The following is an 18239-nucleotide window of genomic DNA, read 5'->3' as shown; positions in this document are numbered from 1 at the left end:
TGTTATTTATTTTGTGACTCATATTATGACTTTTGAAACATTTTTCCTTAAATTATTAAAATAGTTAAAATATAATTTTTTTCTCATAATATTTTGACTTTATTCCTGTAATTTTTTTTTTTTACAGTTTCCAACTATTTTTCACCTTTCTTCTTGTAACCTAGTTATGACTTTATTCCTGGACTACTTTGACTTCATTTATAAAATATTTTTTACTTCATTCTTGTAAAATTTGAACTTTTCCTGCAACATCATTTCCCAAAAATGACAACTTTATTTGTTGTTTTGTTTCGTATTACGGCTGTGCTACTAAAACGATTGTATTTTCCTCATAATATGATGACATTATTTTTGTTTGTTTGTGTTTTGTTTAAGATTTTGACTTTATTCTCGTAAAATTACAGATATTTTAAATTTTTTTTTCCATTTTTTAAACTTTTCCATTTATTTCGGTTTCCTCTTGTTAGATTAGAACTATTTAGACTTTGTTCTATTCTATTCCTAACTTTTTTTTTTTGGGGGGGGGGGGGGGGGGGTTGTGTCACGTGATATTACCTGATTCTTTAAACTTTATGCTACTAAAATGAAAAAAAAAATGATTTTACCTTCATTGTATCACAAGTTATTCTCATAAAATGATGACTTTTCCTTGTTAGATTATTATAACTTTTTCTCCTAATATTTTCACTTTATTCTTGTAGAATTATTTCACATTTTTCCTTTTTCGGAATTTTCTTTTTGAGCCAAAAAAGCCACGGGCCGTAAATGGCCCCCAGGCTACACTCTGAACATCCCTGCACTTGAAACAAAGTCCAAATAGGACTGTGACATTTCTAGCTCTTTGCAAATCAACTTTCTTCCGCTGCGCTGGAGCTTATCACAGGCAAAAGTGGACTAAAACCCTGTTTTGGTGACCAGTCAATCACAAAAGAAATGAAATGAAACTCATTTGGAGTCGAAGTCGACAGCAGTAGATCAAAACCATCAAAACCAGCATCCATATTTCATAGAGTTCTCATCATTTTTACCTCTCCTTGTCCCTTATTGGTTGATTTTAACCTTTCTGACTTTTGACCTTGCCACATATGTGTCTCTTTGTTGCCCCCCCACCCCGATCCTCCCCCCGTACGTGGCAGATTAATGACAGCTAATAATATCTGATGTTCCTGGACACGCCGTCCAGTAATGAGATGCATTCCCAGTGGGTAGGCAAGGTGTCACCACTAACAAATTCACACGACTCGGAGTGCAATTAGCCTGTAAAGAGGCTGGAAAAATTCACTAAATCACTAAAGACGGATGAAGGCCGTTGAAAGAAAAATGCTCCTTTGTTATCAAGCAGCCAACATTGCAGAAGGAAAGGAAGAAAAAAAAGGCCTTTTCCTCCTCCACATCTTTCTCCATGAGATGTGGACAGGTTACCTTTATGGAAACATTATTCCTTGACTGCTCCCTGGCAGGAGTTCATTACAGCTCAGCCTAACATTGAAATATTCTCAGCAAAATGTCAGCGTATGTAAATGAGGACGCGGCCCTCACTCGGGTGTCATGTTTTGTTAAAAGTTGTTGCAACCTTTCTTTGCTACTCACGTCTGGCTTGCCTTTCCGCCCCACGCACTTCCTCGTCACCTTCCCGAATGACGTTTATCCACTTGGAAAACAAAACGAGAGATGCGTTATTGCCTTGAAATGTATATTGTATTTTTTATACTAATGATCATCCTTCATAATTATTATGTCAGCTGCTTTGTTCAGAACATTGTATTGTATGGATTCATTGTATGGGGCTAAATAGAGTGCACTACTTGGCTGCAACCAGCAGAGGCACTGTTCAGGCTCAACATTCCAAGAGATTAACACTCACCTTAGTTTATTTTTGTAATGGCTATTGCTTCTCTTGATCCTAAAAAAAAAAATAAGAAAAATAGATTTGGTTAGAAAGCTGGACTCTAGCATCAATGACGGGGATCGTCAACAAAAAACTCAATGAAAGAAAATGAAAGTTAAGTTTGAGTGGAAGTGAAAGTTAAACTTGTGTGAGTAATAAAAGTATTGTACATTGATTGTGTGTCTCTCAGTATTTTTTTTCATCACATGTAAGTAGGTGTTGTGCAACTCTGATTGGGCTAAGTGTGCTTTGTGTACTGAGCAACAGTATGAAGTGAAAGTTAAGCTTGTGTAAGCGACAAAAATACATTGATCGAGTTTCTGACAGTATTTTTTCAATCAGTCGTATGTAAGTGTTGTGCAACTCTGATTTAGCTAAGTTTGCTCTGTGTACTGAGCAACAGTATGAAGTGAAAGTGAAAGTTAAGCTTGTGTGAGTGACAAAAATACATTGTGTTTCTCTCAGTATTTTTCCATCAGTCGTATGTATGTATTGTGCAACTCTGATTGGGCTAAGTGTCCTCTGTGTACTGAGCAACAGTATGAAGTGAAAGTGAAAGTTAAGTTTGTGTGAGTGACAAAATACATTGTGTTTCTCCCAGTATTTTTCCATCAGTCGTATGTAGATGTTGTGCAACTCTGATTGGGCTAAGTTTGCTCTGTGTACTGAGCAACAGTATGAAGTGAAAGTGAAAGTTAAGTTCGTGTGAGTGACAAAAATACATTGTGTTTCTCCCAGTATTTTTCCATCAGTCGTATGTAAGTGTTGTGCAACTCTGATAGGGCTATGTGTGCTCTGTGTACTGAGCAACAGTATGAAGTGAAAGTGAAAGTTAAGCTTGTGTGAGTGACAAAAATGCATTGATTGTGTTTCTCCCAGTATTTTTCCATCAGTCGTTGTGCAACTCTGATTGGGCTAAGTGTGCTCTGTGTACTGAGCAACAGTAACTAAGACCTCAATAAATCAAAAAGTGTAATCAGTTATCAATTCATTTTCATCAAAGTAAATTAGATTCAGCCACTTTCATCTCGGAAAAAATTGAGTCCAACAATTTGTAGACCAGTTGGTGTAAGTCGAATTTTATACCAACGTTAACTCAGAAAACACGAAAAACACAGAAATTGTAATTAAATGAATGAGTAACTAAATCTAATAAAAAGTATTCCCATCTCAATAATAAGACCACTACACTGCTTAGTTATACATACACATTTGCATAGTGTATTACGAACCAAAATGATGTTTTTTAATTCATTTATGGGAGCGAGTAAGTAACTACAAAAGAATGCAATAAAAATTTTTTATGTTTTATATTCGTCCACCAGATGGCACTACTTTTTCCCCATTCAAAGCATGTAGGTAAATTTCAAGTGCCTGGCAAAATAATAATAAAAATTTTAGTAGGATATTTAAAGGACATGTTGAGGTTTATTTAGTGAAATGCTTATCCTTATTATATTTCCTTAAACTAAAACCATATGTTTTTTATTTTTTGTAGTATCGATTTATGTTTTGCTGGTGTATTCGCGTACTTGCAGGCCATATTAAATGATGCGGAAGCGCATCGATCCCTCAGGGCAGTTTAAATATTAGTGAGCATTAAATCAATATCAATGCGGTCTGTTGTTACACACTAAAAAAGGACGTTGGCATGATTCAACATTTATGCAAAACAACAGCGGAAAGTCTGGCATGGCGTCTTGGCTGGTGGCATGCTAGTGCAACTGTGCAGGCCCTGTGGCTACTCCTAATCATGACAATGGATAGAGGCTCTATTCACAGCCACAAAGCCAAGTGTGTGTGTGTGTGTGCCCAGTAGTGGCCCCAACTGTGCTAGCTAGCACGAGGAAGCTAAAGCTAACACCGAAACGCTCAATAATTCCCCACTTTTGCATGCATGAACGCACAACTTCTTGTCAAAAATTCATTTTGTGCAGGGGCGCAGACGATGCCAGTGAGTTCACCTCGAGCTGTGAGGAAATGTCTTTGAAAAGAATAATGCAGCGAGCGTCTATTGTATCTCGGTGCGCGGGGTAATGAAAATTGCATTTAGCGATGCTGCTTATAGAGTCTACATTATGCAACAGATGAGCATTGGGGCCAAGATGTCTAAGTTTGCTAGGTTTTCGTAAGCAGGATCAAACTCTGAAGTGATGTGAATTTGATGAGTTGAACAGTAAAAAAAAAAAATCACTTTTGATGAAATATTACAGCAGACAGGCTTGTTTTCTCCTTGTAATATGACTACTTTGTATAATGTTCATGATAGGGGTTTGTTTGTTTGTTGCATTAAAGACCACAATTCATGTCTGTGTTGCCAAGTCAATGCAATCTGGGCCTTCAGAATCAGTATTGAGGGCCCATATCAAACACTTTTAGACACTATTATGGGGTATTTTTTTTTCAAACCAATCAGATTGATCAGATAATAAAATTATAGCGACCTAGCAGTTATTTACAGTGTTCAAGTTTGTGATTTCTGACTGTCTGTGAATGTGACAGGCAGTGCAGTGTTTGTGTGGGCACGGGATAAGGCCAGAAAAAATAATACAATAATAATAAAAATACATAAATGAGAGAATAAGATTTTTGAATTGAATAAAATAATATATGTTATATTGCAATTGTGTATATTATTGATATTTGATATAATGTATGAAGTCAAAGTGAAAGTTAAGGTTGTGTGAGTGACAAAAAATACATTGTGTTTCTCCCAGTATTTTTCCATCAGTCGTATGTATGTGTTGTGCAACTCTGATTGGGCTAAGTGTGCTCTGTGTACTGAGCAACAGTATGAAGTGAACGTGAAAGTTAAGCTTGTGTGAGTGACAAAAAATACATTGTGTTTCTCCCAGTATTTTTCCATCAGTTGTATGTACGTGTTGTGCAACTCTGACTGGGCTGAATGTGGTCTGTGTACTGAGCAACAAGATGAAGTGAAAGGGAACGTTAAGCTTGTGTGAGTGACAAAAATACATTGTGTTTCTCCCAGTATTACACGTCAAAAAATAGAAATTTACACCCAACAACTGACAAGACATACAGATGCAATACTCAAAAAAATATAATTAGAAAAAAATTTAAAGGTCAGAAAAAAATAATAAAATAATAATAAAAATACATAAATGAGAGAATAATAATTAAACAAATTAATTGAATGAAAGAATATATGTTATATTGCAATTTTGTATATTATTGATGTTTGATATAATTGGTGGATTGGGTCCCCAATGAAGGCCCTGGTACCATACCTTAGACAGAATAGTATTGCAGTTTTCAGTTTTCACTCACTCGGTTAATAGATTATATTAATTATTTATAAGACACTCAATTAATAAAACAATAAGTCAGTGAAACGTTTTTTGGCATCCGTATGCTGAAAGTTTGTAGTGCTGCGTGAGTATACTGATGTGGTATTTGGGTAATATAGAAATAAACTTTTTTTGCGCTCATTGACTCTTATTATATGAACGGGATCCGGTCATTTGTTACGAAGCCAAATGTATGCTACAATATCAGAAATCCAGTTATGCAGGAAAGTGATGAGTTTCAGGAAGGCAGCGGTATCTCCATGCAAATGCATAATAATAATCACACATCTACAATATTACAAAAATACCTTGAATTCAATTATCACGCCGGGGCTGAAATAATCCTAATGTTATTGGAAACTCAATTACGTAGGCAAGCCTTGTCTGGAAATTAGCTGAACTTAGCCAAGGCAAGTCAGCCCCTTGAATTCATCAAGTATGGATTATCTCAATATTACATGTTCACTTTGATTGTGCTGTCCATAGACAAACATTCACAGTCAGTGCTGCATACGTTTCTTTTATTCATGAACTGCTCTCTGATCTATTATACATACAAAAGTGATTCTATGCCGATGGCCTCGGGGGCTAAGAGGCTCAGACGTAGAATTAATTATATTATATACACATGCATGATAATTGTGTATGATTCGGTCAAACACAGAGGTATTTCTCGATGTGTGATTACCATTGTTGGCTTCACCGGCAATTATTTCCATTATTGTCGCTAATATCATTGTTTTTTTCACTAAGGCGGTCTTTCTCTGGGGCTTAATTGCAAAACATCGGGATGCACGCCGACGCTAACTCCTCCGTGAATTACGGCGTTGCTTGACAAGGCCCGCCACCTTAGCACGTATAAACGGCACGCTCATATAGCATGGAAATGACTTTGAAATTAAACAGCAGGCTAGCACAGGTCGGGCCACTAGAGATAAGGGCGCTAATTCATTAAAAAATATTAATGAAATATTCCCCGCTTTCTACAGTGTACAAGCTATATTTTGGACTATTGCAACGTTAAATGTATTTCCTCTGGCGCATATGAAGGCTCGATCTTGCTTTATTAGCATTTGGATATTGATGGATACTTGTTATGCATGCCTGCGCATGCCGAGAAATATTATAATATGGCGAGTACACAAAGAATTTGGACATTAATGGCCTGGTTATGTTTTTAATCACAAGAATTTAGTAAAACTTTTTAGTAAAACTGTAGTTGTTGATTACTTGAAAAGGCTTATGCATTTTCATTGTTCTAGTATCCGTATTTTCCGGATTATTAGTTGCTCTGAAGTATAAGTTGCACTAGCCAAAAATACACAATAAAGAAGTAAAAAGACATCTGGACGATACATAACGTAGTGCTTCTCAAATAATGTGGTGAGCTCCACTGAGGGGGGTACTGTCGCGGGTCTATTATTTTAGTGCAGTCACAGGTGCTCATTGTATTAACCAGTTAAACACAGGGATTATTATGCTGACTGTGTGGTGTCGTGGTAGTGGTGGTGGGGGGGGGGGGGTATTCCCCCCATTCTACTTTGTACAAGCTATATTTTGGACTATTGCAACGTTAAATGTATTTCCTCTGGCGCATATGAAGGCTCGATCTTGCTTTATTAGCATTTGGATATTGATGGATACTTGTTATGCATGCTGGGAAATATTATAATATGGCGAGTACACAAAGAATTTGGACATTATTGACCTGGTCATGTTTTTAATCACAAGAATTTAGTAGAACTTTTTACTAAAACTATAGTGGTTGCATTTCTTGTAACCGTATTTTCCGGATTATTAGTTGCTCTGGAGCACAAGTTGCACTAGCCAGAAATACACAATAGAGAAGTAAAAAAACATGTATAAGTCTGGATGATACATAACGCAGTGCTTCTCAAATAATGTGGTGAGTTCCACTGAGGGGGGGTACTGTCGCGGGTCTATTATTTTAATGCAGTCACAGGTGCTCATTGTATTAACCAGTTAAACACAGGGATTACTATGCTTACTGTGTGGTGTAGTGGTAGAGGTGGTGGTGGGGGGTGGCAGGGGGGGGTCCACTGGTGCCACAAACACAGCAAGGCAGGCAGGCGTGCCTCACATTGCTCACAGCTACTCGCTAAGGATTCCTGATAAGGCGAATTAGTCAAAACTTGGGAGCTGCCAGTCAGCGCCAATTAAACTTTAATCTTGGGCTGAAACAGGCACAAATAAATTAAACCCTCGTGAGCGGCAATGTGCACTCTCCTGATAATAGGGGATTGAAGTCGTCTCGGAGCAAAGCGCCACGTTACCCAGCTCAGTCGTGCAGGGGGAGCGAACTGAAAAAGAACTCTACGAGTTGACGAATTGTATAGACACCAATGACATTCGCACACAAAGTGAAACACAATGAATTACTTGGATTGCGGATGCTGGACTGCAGGGGATATCAGGGAGAACAACAGACAAATCCTGTTGTTACCAAGGTTACGTTTTTTAAATGCCCTCTCGTGTAAATGACCATTAAGTTGCCAAGACAAACCAAGATCATTAAAAAGTAGCAGAATCTCCTGATTTTGTCATATTTTGTCATTAACTCATTCAATCCCAGCCATTTTTCAAAATTTAACCCCTTCATTATAGCCAAAGTGTAGCAAAGCATGCTGGGTAGTTTGTGGTACTCTTTCTCCCAACATTTTTTACATTTGTTGCATTTTGGCTTGATTGCAAAATATATTGAAAGTCTTGACAGAGTTAACATTGTTTATATTGATGGTGCAGCTGGACTACCCAGCATGCCTTGCGGATATTTTCAAACACGTGTCATGTTTAGTGTTTAGTTGTTGATTTATGTGATGTGTTAACTTGCTGTGGATGTGTTCTTTTTGTTTTGTTGCACTGTGAGAAAGTATGTCATTCGGCATGATGATATATTAGTTAAAAAAATAGTATAAATAGTTAATAATAAAATAGTTTAATAGTATAAGAGTATATAATAAAAATAGTTTGGCCACCCCTAGTGGTAGAATGTGCCAGAATGGCATCAGAATTAAAATCAAAATTTTAAAATTTATTAAAATTTTTTTTAAAAAAATACTGGTTTATTATTGGATATTCAAAATGCATTCTAAACATTCTGACCACATTCTGAGTGCATTCCAAATATTAAAGCCCATTCTTGTGGCTGGCCCAAAAGTTTTGAGCATGCTAAAAACTTTCAAAATGGATTCAATGTGTAAAATTCTAAAAGGTATTCAAACAGCACTTTGTCCGCAATCTAAATATTCTTACAGTATTCCAACAGCATTCTTAATATTTTGATCACATTTGAAATGTTTTTAAAAAAAGATTATGGAAGCTTTTCTAAAAAAATGTTTTTTTTTCTTGAGAGGGTGTGACTTTTTGTTACAAAATATATTTATATTTTTCCTATTATTTTTTATTTTTTTCTAACAAATAATACTTAAAACAAATCATTAAAAATAATAATACATTTTAAAAACCTGATAAAAAAATATTACAATGTTTTTTTTTCTTGAAAAAAGACAGCTTATTTTCTTGAGAGGGTGTGACTTTTTGTTACAAAATATATTCATATTTTTCCTGTTATTTTTGATTTTTTCTAATAAATAATACTTAAAACAAATAATTAAAAATAATAATACATTTTAAAAACCTGATAAGAAAAAATATTACAATGTTTTTTTTCTTGAAAAAAGACAGCTTTTTTTCTTGAGAGGGTGTGACTTTTTGTTACAAAATATATTTATATTTTTCCTGTTATTTTTTATTTTTTTCTAATAAATAATACTTAAAACAAATAATAAAAAAATAATAATACATTTCAAAAACCTGATAAAAAATATTACAATGTTTTTTTTTCTTGAAAAAAGACAGCTTGAAGTATAAATCCCCCAGGTATTGACTGTAATATGATTTTAATGATGTCATATTGCAAAAGTATAAAAAATAATTCTTTCTTAGTGTTTCTGAATGAAAAAAAAATGCATTGGTGATGCTGCTGCCTTATTTCCCACAAATCACTGCAGCATAAATCATTATAAAGTGCATTACCGTCGAGCGATCCCATTTCCATAAACGAGTGTTTACGCCAGCGCGATACACAAGCGTAAATAACAGCGATAATCTCTGTCTGTGTTGGATCAGGCAGACATCAGAGCGAGCGATGGCATGTGACCTGTAATATTAGCGGCAGCTATTACAACAACGCGCGCGAGGATTCGCAAAGCTTCATTTAGTCAGTCGGGGAGACGTGCGTGAAATAGAGTTCCTTTGCTCGTAACTAATGTCTCTGATTTCTAATGAGCGGCGCTGCCACAAGCTCCTAAAGTGGTAAACATTGGATTAACAGACTCTCGGGAGAGTAAATGGAGCCATCTTTTCCAAAGTCATCAGCGTAGAACAGATGAGGACGTGTTAACGTTTGTGTTGTTTATCAGGTGAAACTGATGCGACAACTCACATCCATCTGTCAGGTGCCATTTTCTCTTTCAAAGTATTTTTATTTTCTTTTGGACCATATTGTCTGTTTGGGTGCACCAGCATCTGATAGACGAATAGTAATCTCTTGTTTTGCTTCCTCAACTGACCGAGATAGATTCCTTATTTCTAAATAGAACACTTTCATACTTGTTTATGACATTCTTAATACATTTTGACCTTATTCGAGCCCTTTCGCAATTAATAAAATAAATAAAATAATTAAATAGTAAATAAATAATTAAATAATATTTTTATGATAATTAAATAATAATTAAATAACAATAAAATAATAAAATAATTAATAAATAAAAATATCCCTATAATCACCTGTACAGTCCTATTATCCTATGTAGTAGATACAATAAAAGAAAATAAGCCATTTAAGACATAAATAAGACCTACGCTCATGTGTGTTGCAATAAATGTATGAAGGACAGGAAGTGACGTCGGGCGATTCAGAGTTGAGTTTTACGCTGGAATGGATTGCAGCCATAGCAACGGTAGCCTGTGTTATTGTGTTAACATTACAAGATGGGACCATTTTGCTACACGCAAAAAATGGTGAGAGCACTTGTGAGCATGCTAACTTTAGCATACTATCATTTTTTGCTGTTTATGGGTAGACACATATATAAACATATACATTAGCGTAGTAACATTTTTACTATTTACTACGTTTTGATAAGTCGCCACTATTATGTTAGGTGTTAGCATGTTAGCATGTTAACATTGTTAGCAAGTTAAAATGAGCACACTACCATTTTTTGAAATGTAATGAATATTAACTTAAGAACTTAAGACACTGAGGTCTGTCATGTTCGCAGGCTAGCATTATCATGTTAGCATTCTGTAAGTCATTCAATCCCCTCTGTGGTATGTTTTCGTAGTCGGGTAATCTAAATATGTAGGTAGTATGTAAGGTGCGGAAAATTGATTGTTACAAAAATAAAGTCAAAATATGATGTGAATGAAGAATAACATTGAGACAGCTGGAAAATTCAAATAAAGTGCCGAAATTGAATTTGAAAAAAAGCTGTGATTTTACAAGAATAAAGTCAAAATATTTGGAGAAAAATTAGCATTCTAATGAGAATTTTTTTCTGACATTTTTTATTCCATGTATTTATTTTCACTATTCTTGCTGCACAGGAAAGGACAGGACATTGAAATAAAAGCACAACAGAACCAATGAATCACAACTGAATGCATTTGCAAGCTTTATATTTGTGTTTTTGTAAAAAAAAATGCATCAAATTTGGTTGCATATGCATATATCATATATATTTATATCTTATGTACTTTTAGTAGAAGTTTGCCGGTGTACCCAATAAACTAACAGGATTGCGTCTTTGCATGCAATGTGTGGCAGGGCTCTAGAAGTGTGAAGTGCTGTCAGCATGCTGTGACGGGCTGCAGGCTCGTGTGAGAGTGTGTGTGGGGCAGAGTGGGGGTATGTCCCTAATGAATCCCCCAGGATCTGATGGTCCTTCATCGGCGGCTGCTAATTTCACCTGACACTGCCGAGCCGCCGCTGAGCACGGCCTGGCGACCGATCGGCACGCATCAGTCTCAATCAGACACACACACACACACACACAAAGACTTAGAGTGTTTAATTCAGGGTCAAGGTAGCTATCAGGGTTTCCGTACCGCTCATCCCCAGGGAGAGCACCTGATCCTGGCTAGGAGGATCAGCGACGTCCAGGTGCTAAACGTTGTTGTTCAGACTACACCTTGTCACCTTAGAAGTCACACCTGAGGGAGAACGGCCAAACTACTCTGTGCCGTTTCCTCCTGCAGTCCAAAAATGCTTGGAAGGTGAATCAGAGACTCTGGAAGGTGTTGTCATTTGGCATCTCGACTTAAGGCTGGTTACATTTAATAAATTATTGTTATTATTAATATTACTTTTTAATTTTCCTAAAATATCATTTTTGGCATATATTTTATGATTAAAAATATTAAATTATTATATTTATGCATTTTATTTATATATTTTAAATATAAAATAAAATATATATTACATTTATTATCGTATTAAAATGTTGAATATCCATATACTTACTTACATATCTATATATTTATTATATATTATTATATATATTATATTTTATATTATTAACATATATTAAATATATAATTATTATATATTATTGTAAATATTAAATTATATTCATGTATTTTATTTGTATATTTTTAAATGTGAAATAAAATTTTTATATTTATTTAATAAATTTATTTATTTATATATTACATTTATTATCGTATTAACATTTTTAAATATCCATATACTTACTTGCATATCTATATATTTATTATATATTATATATATTATTATTTTCATTTTTTATATATTATTAATATATATATATTATATATATTATTATTTGTATTTTTTATATATTATTAATATATATATTTTATATTATTATTATATATTATTTTAAATATTAAATTATATTTATGTTTTTTATTTGTATATTTTTAAATATAAAATAAAGTATTTATATATTACATTTATTATTGTATTAAAATGTTTAACTATCCATATACTTACTTACATATCTATATCTATATTATATATAGATTAGTAATATACATATTATTTATTATATTATGATATATTATTTTAAATATTAAATTATATTTATGTATTTCATTTATATATTTTTGAATCTAAAATAAAATATTTATATATTACATTTATTATTGTATTAACATTTTTAAATATCCATAAACTTACTTACATATCTACATATATATTTATTTGAATATAAAATAAAAATACATTCATTTTCATAATTTTCATTTTGGTCCTCAGTGGTACTACTTTTGTGAACCCAAGTGTTCCCCCAGCCATGCAGTGTAACGTTATCAACAACAAGTTGAGGCAAAAGTTGTTTACAAGAGGAAACACGAGAAACAACATAAAAAAAATGTCCATGGCGGTGCAATTTTTTTTTTTTTTTTGGAAACAATGAATGTCGCGAGCAGTGGGCAAAAGCGCTCGCGGCCACAAAGCCGTCTCTCACGTCCCCCTCAGCATGCATGTGTGTACAAGTGTGTGTGTGTGTGTGCGCACGTTCCACACTGTGTTGTGAAAAGAACATATTCAAATGTGTGTGGCTATTAAATGTTAATTTGCACAACAGATGAATGCCAAGTACAGTGCTTCATCAACAAAATCTCCCTCTGCTGCTAAACGACCTCTTGATTTTGGCATTAATGCAACTCTCCAAATGTACACTTTGCAAACTTAGACCACAACATAAAAAAAATAAAAAAAATTGCCACATGAAGTCGGGAGCACGCTATTGACACTCTAAACAAAATCACAGCACAAGTAGTTTGATTGAATACAGTGAGCTTAGTGTGCTGATAGATGGGGATTAGCACAGCGCTAGCGCTAAGTTGCAGCTTTCAACACCAGTAAACCCAAACAAAGCGCAGAACTCACAAACGTGTGTACTTAGTCTTTGTGAAGCGTAGTGCACGCGAACTTGTTTACTTTAACATGAAATAGTTTTCTTTCACATTTACAAAACCGAGTGCTACAATCTTGTCAGTGTGCATCATCCTCCACCAACCAGGAAGTAGCCCATATAGCATGTAGTAACATTAGCAATACGTAAAGCTAGGAGAATACATATCTTGCAAGTTCATATATTATGTGTGGAGTTCCCCAGGGGTCAATACTGGAACCAAAACTGTTCAACTTGTACACTGACGATATCTCCAAAGTCACGAAAGACTTAAAGCTGGTATTATTTGCGGATGATACCATTGCTTTTTGTTCTGGAGGGAGTACAGACGAAATCATGTTTCAGGCAGTAAATGATACTTTAATATCCACGCCCAAGAGGATTAAGGTACTGCTAGATAACAATGGTGCTCACGCTAAATATTCTTGATTCAGGTGTGTTCCCAAGTATTAAACAGTAATGTTTCAGGCAGTAAATGATACTTTAATATCCATGCCCAAGAGGATTAAGGTACTGCTAGATAACAATGGTGCTCACACTAAATATGCTGGACTCAGGTGTGTTCCCAAGTATTAAACAGTAATGTATCAGGCAGTAAATGATACTTTAATATCCACACCCAAGAGATTAAGGTACTGCTAGATAACAATGGTGCTCACACTAAATATTCCTGACTCAGGTGTGTTCCCAAGTATTAAACAGTAATGTTTCAGGCAGTAAATTATATTTTAATATCCACGCCCAAGAGGATTAAGGTACTGCTAGATAACAATGAGCTCACGCTAAATATTCTTGACTCAGGTGTGTTCCCAAGTATTAAACAGTCATGTTTCAGGTAGTAAATGATACTTTAATATCCACACCCAAGATGATTAAGGTACTGCTAGATAACAATGGTGCTCACACTAATTATTCTTGACTCAGGTGTGTTCCCAAGTATTAAACAGTAATGTTTCAGGCAGTAAATTATACTTTAATATCCACACCCAAGAGGATTAAGGTACTGCTCGATAACAATGGTGCTCACACTAATTATGCTTGACTCAGGTGTGTTCCCAAGTATTAAACAGTAATGTTTCAGGCAGTAAATGATAATTTAATATTCACGCCCAAGAGGGTTACGGTACTGCTAGATAACAATGGTGCTCACACTAAATATTCTTGACTCAGATGTGTTCCCAAGTAATAAACAGTAATGTTTCAGGCAGTAAATGATACTTTAATATCCACGCCCAAGAGGATTAAGGTACTGCTAGATAACAATGAGCTCACGCTAAATATTCTTGACTCAGGTGTGTTCCCAAGTATTAAACAGTCATGTTTCAGGTAGTAAATGATACTTTAATATCCACACCCAAGATGATTAAGGTACTGCTAGATAACAATGGTGCTCACACTAATTATTCTTGACTCAGGTGTGTTCCCAAGTATTAAACAGTAATGTTTCAGGCAGTAAATTATACTTTAATATCCACACCCAAGAGGATTAAGGTACTGCTAGATAACAATGGTGCTCACACTAAATATTCTTTACTCAGGTGTGTTCCCAAGTATTTTTCAGGCAGTAAATGATACTTTTATACAGGCTGAATACTGACTATATCCGGTATATTTCAACAGTATTGGAAAACAATGACTATGAGGGCTTCCTGAGGCTTCCCCGCTTCTCCAATCCTCATGCTGACTTCTGCTGACACCGACCAGGTGCTCGTCACAGCCGCTTTCCACGCAGCCTTCAAACAGGAAGCAGGTACGACCCCCGCCTGGTGCCCGATGTAGCGGCGATGAAGGCACAATGTTGTGACCGTGTCAGGCGGCATCAGCTCAAAAAGCTCCTGCGCCGAGGTCGTTCGTTCCTTCCCGGGTCTTTGTTTCAAGCATCTGTGGTGTGACTTGCGTGTTGTGGCTCTGTTGCACACGTTGCAAGGGGGAAGCTGTCAGGTGTTTACGTAGCGAGAGAGTGCTGCTGACAGAAGCGTTTTGGCGAGGGTGGCCACGGAGGTGTGTGCAGGGGCCTGACTCACCTCCATGCATCCTGAGTGGAAACACACACACACACACACACACACACACATTTTTGCATGAGTTTAGATACTTCACTTCAATTTTAAGCCATAAAATAAATTCATAACTGTGTCAAAAGCTACTGACAATAAGCAATATGTATAGCTAAGTGAATACACATCTGCAAGTTCATATATTACGTGCGGAGTTCCCCAGGGGTCAATACTGGGACCAAAATTGTTCAACATTGTATTTACTGGAGTTGATGGTAATGTGGTGTCATTTTCAGGGCATTTATACAACACTGACTACTCTAAAGTATATAAGTAGGCTACTATATATAAGCACATTGTAATGAAAATGTCTCCTTTAACATGAGAAGTGTATTTATTTTTGTGAGCTACTGCAGTATCAGGGGTGTCTGAAGTACGGCCTGTGGCCCGCACATAAAAAAGGCAAAATCAGCAGTAATTTTAAAAGAATAAAGTCAAAATATTAACAGCAAGAAGATGTAACCTAATGTTTTATGAAAATTATGTTGTAATATTGAGGATATAATGAGGAAAAATCATGTCATTGTAGTAGCATAGAGCTGAAATATTATTTGTCGTATTATTAATAAAATAACATTTCTGGAACACTGGGTTTTCACTAGAAAAATTGAATGTTACAAAAAATAAAGTCAAAATATCTGAATGAAGAACATAGAGACAGTTGGAAAATTCAAATAAATTGCAGAAATTGAAAAAAAGCTGCGATTTTACGAGAATAAAGTCAAAATATTATGAGAAAAAAAACATAGGTAACATTAGCATTGTAACATTTTTATCCGTTTTGATATGTCGCCACCCATGCTATGTGTTAGCAAGTTAAAATGAGCACGCAACCATTTTTTGCAATTTCATGAACATGAACATAAGCAGACACTTAGCGCTATCATGTTAGCAGGCCAGCATTAGCATGTTAGCATTCAGTCATTCAATCCTTCCGCAGTATGTTTTCGTGGTCAAAAAATCTAAATATATAGGGAGTATGTAGGTTGCAGAAAATGGAATGTTACGAGAATAAAGTCAAAATATTACGAGAAAAAAAAACCATAGGTAACATTAGCATATTAACATTATTATCTGTTTTGATAAGTAGCCACTATTATGTTAGATGTTACCATGTTAGAATTGATAGCAAGTTAACATGAGTCAAAACCATTTTTTTGCTATTTCATGAATATGAACTTAAGCAGACAATTCACGCTATCATGTTAGCAGGCTAGCATTAGCGTTGTTAGCATTCTGTCAGTCATTCAATCCCTTTCATGGTATATTTTCTTGGTCAAAGAATCTAAATATATAGGTAGTATGTAGGTTGCAGAAAATTGAATGTTACAAGAATAAAGTCATAATATTACGAGAAAAAAACAGGTAATATTAGCATAGTAACATTTTTATCTGTTTTGAAAAGTCGCCACTATTATGTTATATTATGTTAGGTGTTATCATTGATAGCAAGTTAACATGAGCACACTACCATTTTTTGCAATTTCATGAACATGAACTTAAGCAGACACTTAGCGTTATCACGTTAGCAGGCTAGCATTAGCATGTTAGCATTCTGTCAGTCATTCAATCCCTTCCGTGGTATGTTTTCATGGTCAGGGAATCTAAATATGTAGGTAGTATGTAGGTTGCGGAAAATTGAATGTTAAAAGAATAAAGTCAAAATATTACGAGAAAAAAACATAGGTAACATTAGCATAGTAACATTTTTATCCGTAGAAGCCACAATTATGTTATGTGTTAGCATGTTAGCATTGTTAGCAAGTTAACATGAGCACACAACCATTTTTTTTGCAATTTCATGAATATGAACTTAAGCAGACACTTCACGGTATCATGTTAGCAGGCTACCATTAGCATGTTAGCATTCTGGAAAAAAAGCTAAGATTTTACGAGAATAAAGTCAAAATAGTAGGAGAAAAATTAGCATTCTAATTTGAATTTTTTTTCAATTTTTCATTTCATATATTTATTTTTTCTATTCTTCCCTCTGCACAGGAAAGGATGTTGAAATACGAGCACAACAGAACCACTGTTGGAACAATGATTATACGGCTCAGTCAGCATTATGACTGATGAGTTAACACTACAACATCTACAATTAATATTTTAAAGCGCATACAGAGGTAGATAATACCGCTAGTGCCATCTTTTTATTTTTCTTATTTTTTATATTTTTTCACCTCAAAGCTGAGAGGCAGTGACCCTTGAGTATGTGACCCTCGGTAGAAAAAGTTTGGACACCCTTGCAGTAGAGCGTCGTCTTCGGGAAAGGAAGTAGGGCAGCGCAAACACACGTAACACAAGGACGCCTATGAACATTTCCAGCCTTCCCCCAAATCGAGGACACACTTTTAAGGTCAGCAGAGTGCCGAGGAAGTGCAGCGGGTTGCAGAATGTTTCTCTCGGCGCGCCGCTGAAACCTCGCTCGACGTCTGTGGCAAGGTCACGGCGGGAGGCATAAATGGGAGTTGATGGCTCTGTTGTTCCATGTCATCCGCCGTGCTCTCCTCCGTAGCGCCACTGAGTGCAGCTGACATGGTGTACGCATTCACACAAAAGAGGCAAAAATAGATTCCGAGACACAAGCTTGACTTAACCCACACAATGATATGCCGGCGTTTTTTATACGGCTCTACACAAACATGCTTCCTGAGTATTTGCTAAATGACATGGGAACAGATAATGGAAGCGGACCTGATGCTACTCCTATTTTGCAAATGCATTCTTTTACTGCAAATTATCACCATAAAAAAAAGCCTCTGATCCAGCCCATTCTGTTAAATTAATAGAAGCACGCAAAAAAATGTAATGATAGCAATTAAGTCTGGAAAATGCAAATTTTATAGTCAAGGACGATTACCTCATTTATAGCATGTGCTGGAATGATGCCAGACGAAGGTAATTTAGATGAGGTTGCTCACGGTTACATCATGATGAATAGGAGATGAGCGGGGCTTCATCACGTACCTCCACTCTCAATCAAGTGAGGAGCACGATCTGCGCCGAGTAAGCC

At 35.5% G+C, this 18239-nt stretch overlaps 1 protein-coding gene across 1 annotated transcript in view; it reads right to left on the bottom strand.

The window, feature by feature from the left end:
• Positions 1 to 14411: 14411 nt before the first annotated feature.
• ofcc1 (orofacial cleft 1 candidate 1) overlaps positions 14412 to 18239 on the bottom strand; it is a 107419-nt gene continuing 103591 nt past the window's right edge. Inside the window, exon 22 of the mRNA XM_058060813.1 lies at positions 14412 to 15201. The gene's annotated coding sequence lies outside the window, so the exon portion shown is untranslated. The remainder of the gene's footprint in view (positions 15202 to 18239) is intronic.

Source organism: Doryrhamphus excisus, chromosome 21, assembly GCF_030265055.1.
Source record: "Doryrhamphus excisus isolate RoL2022-K1 chromosome 21, RoL_Dexc_1.0, whole genome shotgun sequence".
Classification (NCBI taxonomy): Eukaryota; Metazoa; Chordata; class Actinopteri; order Syngnathiformes; family Syngnathidae; genus Doryrhamphus; species Doryrhamphus excisus.
This window is presented reverse-complemented; position numbering and strand designations above follow the sequence as displayed.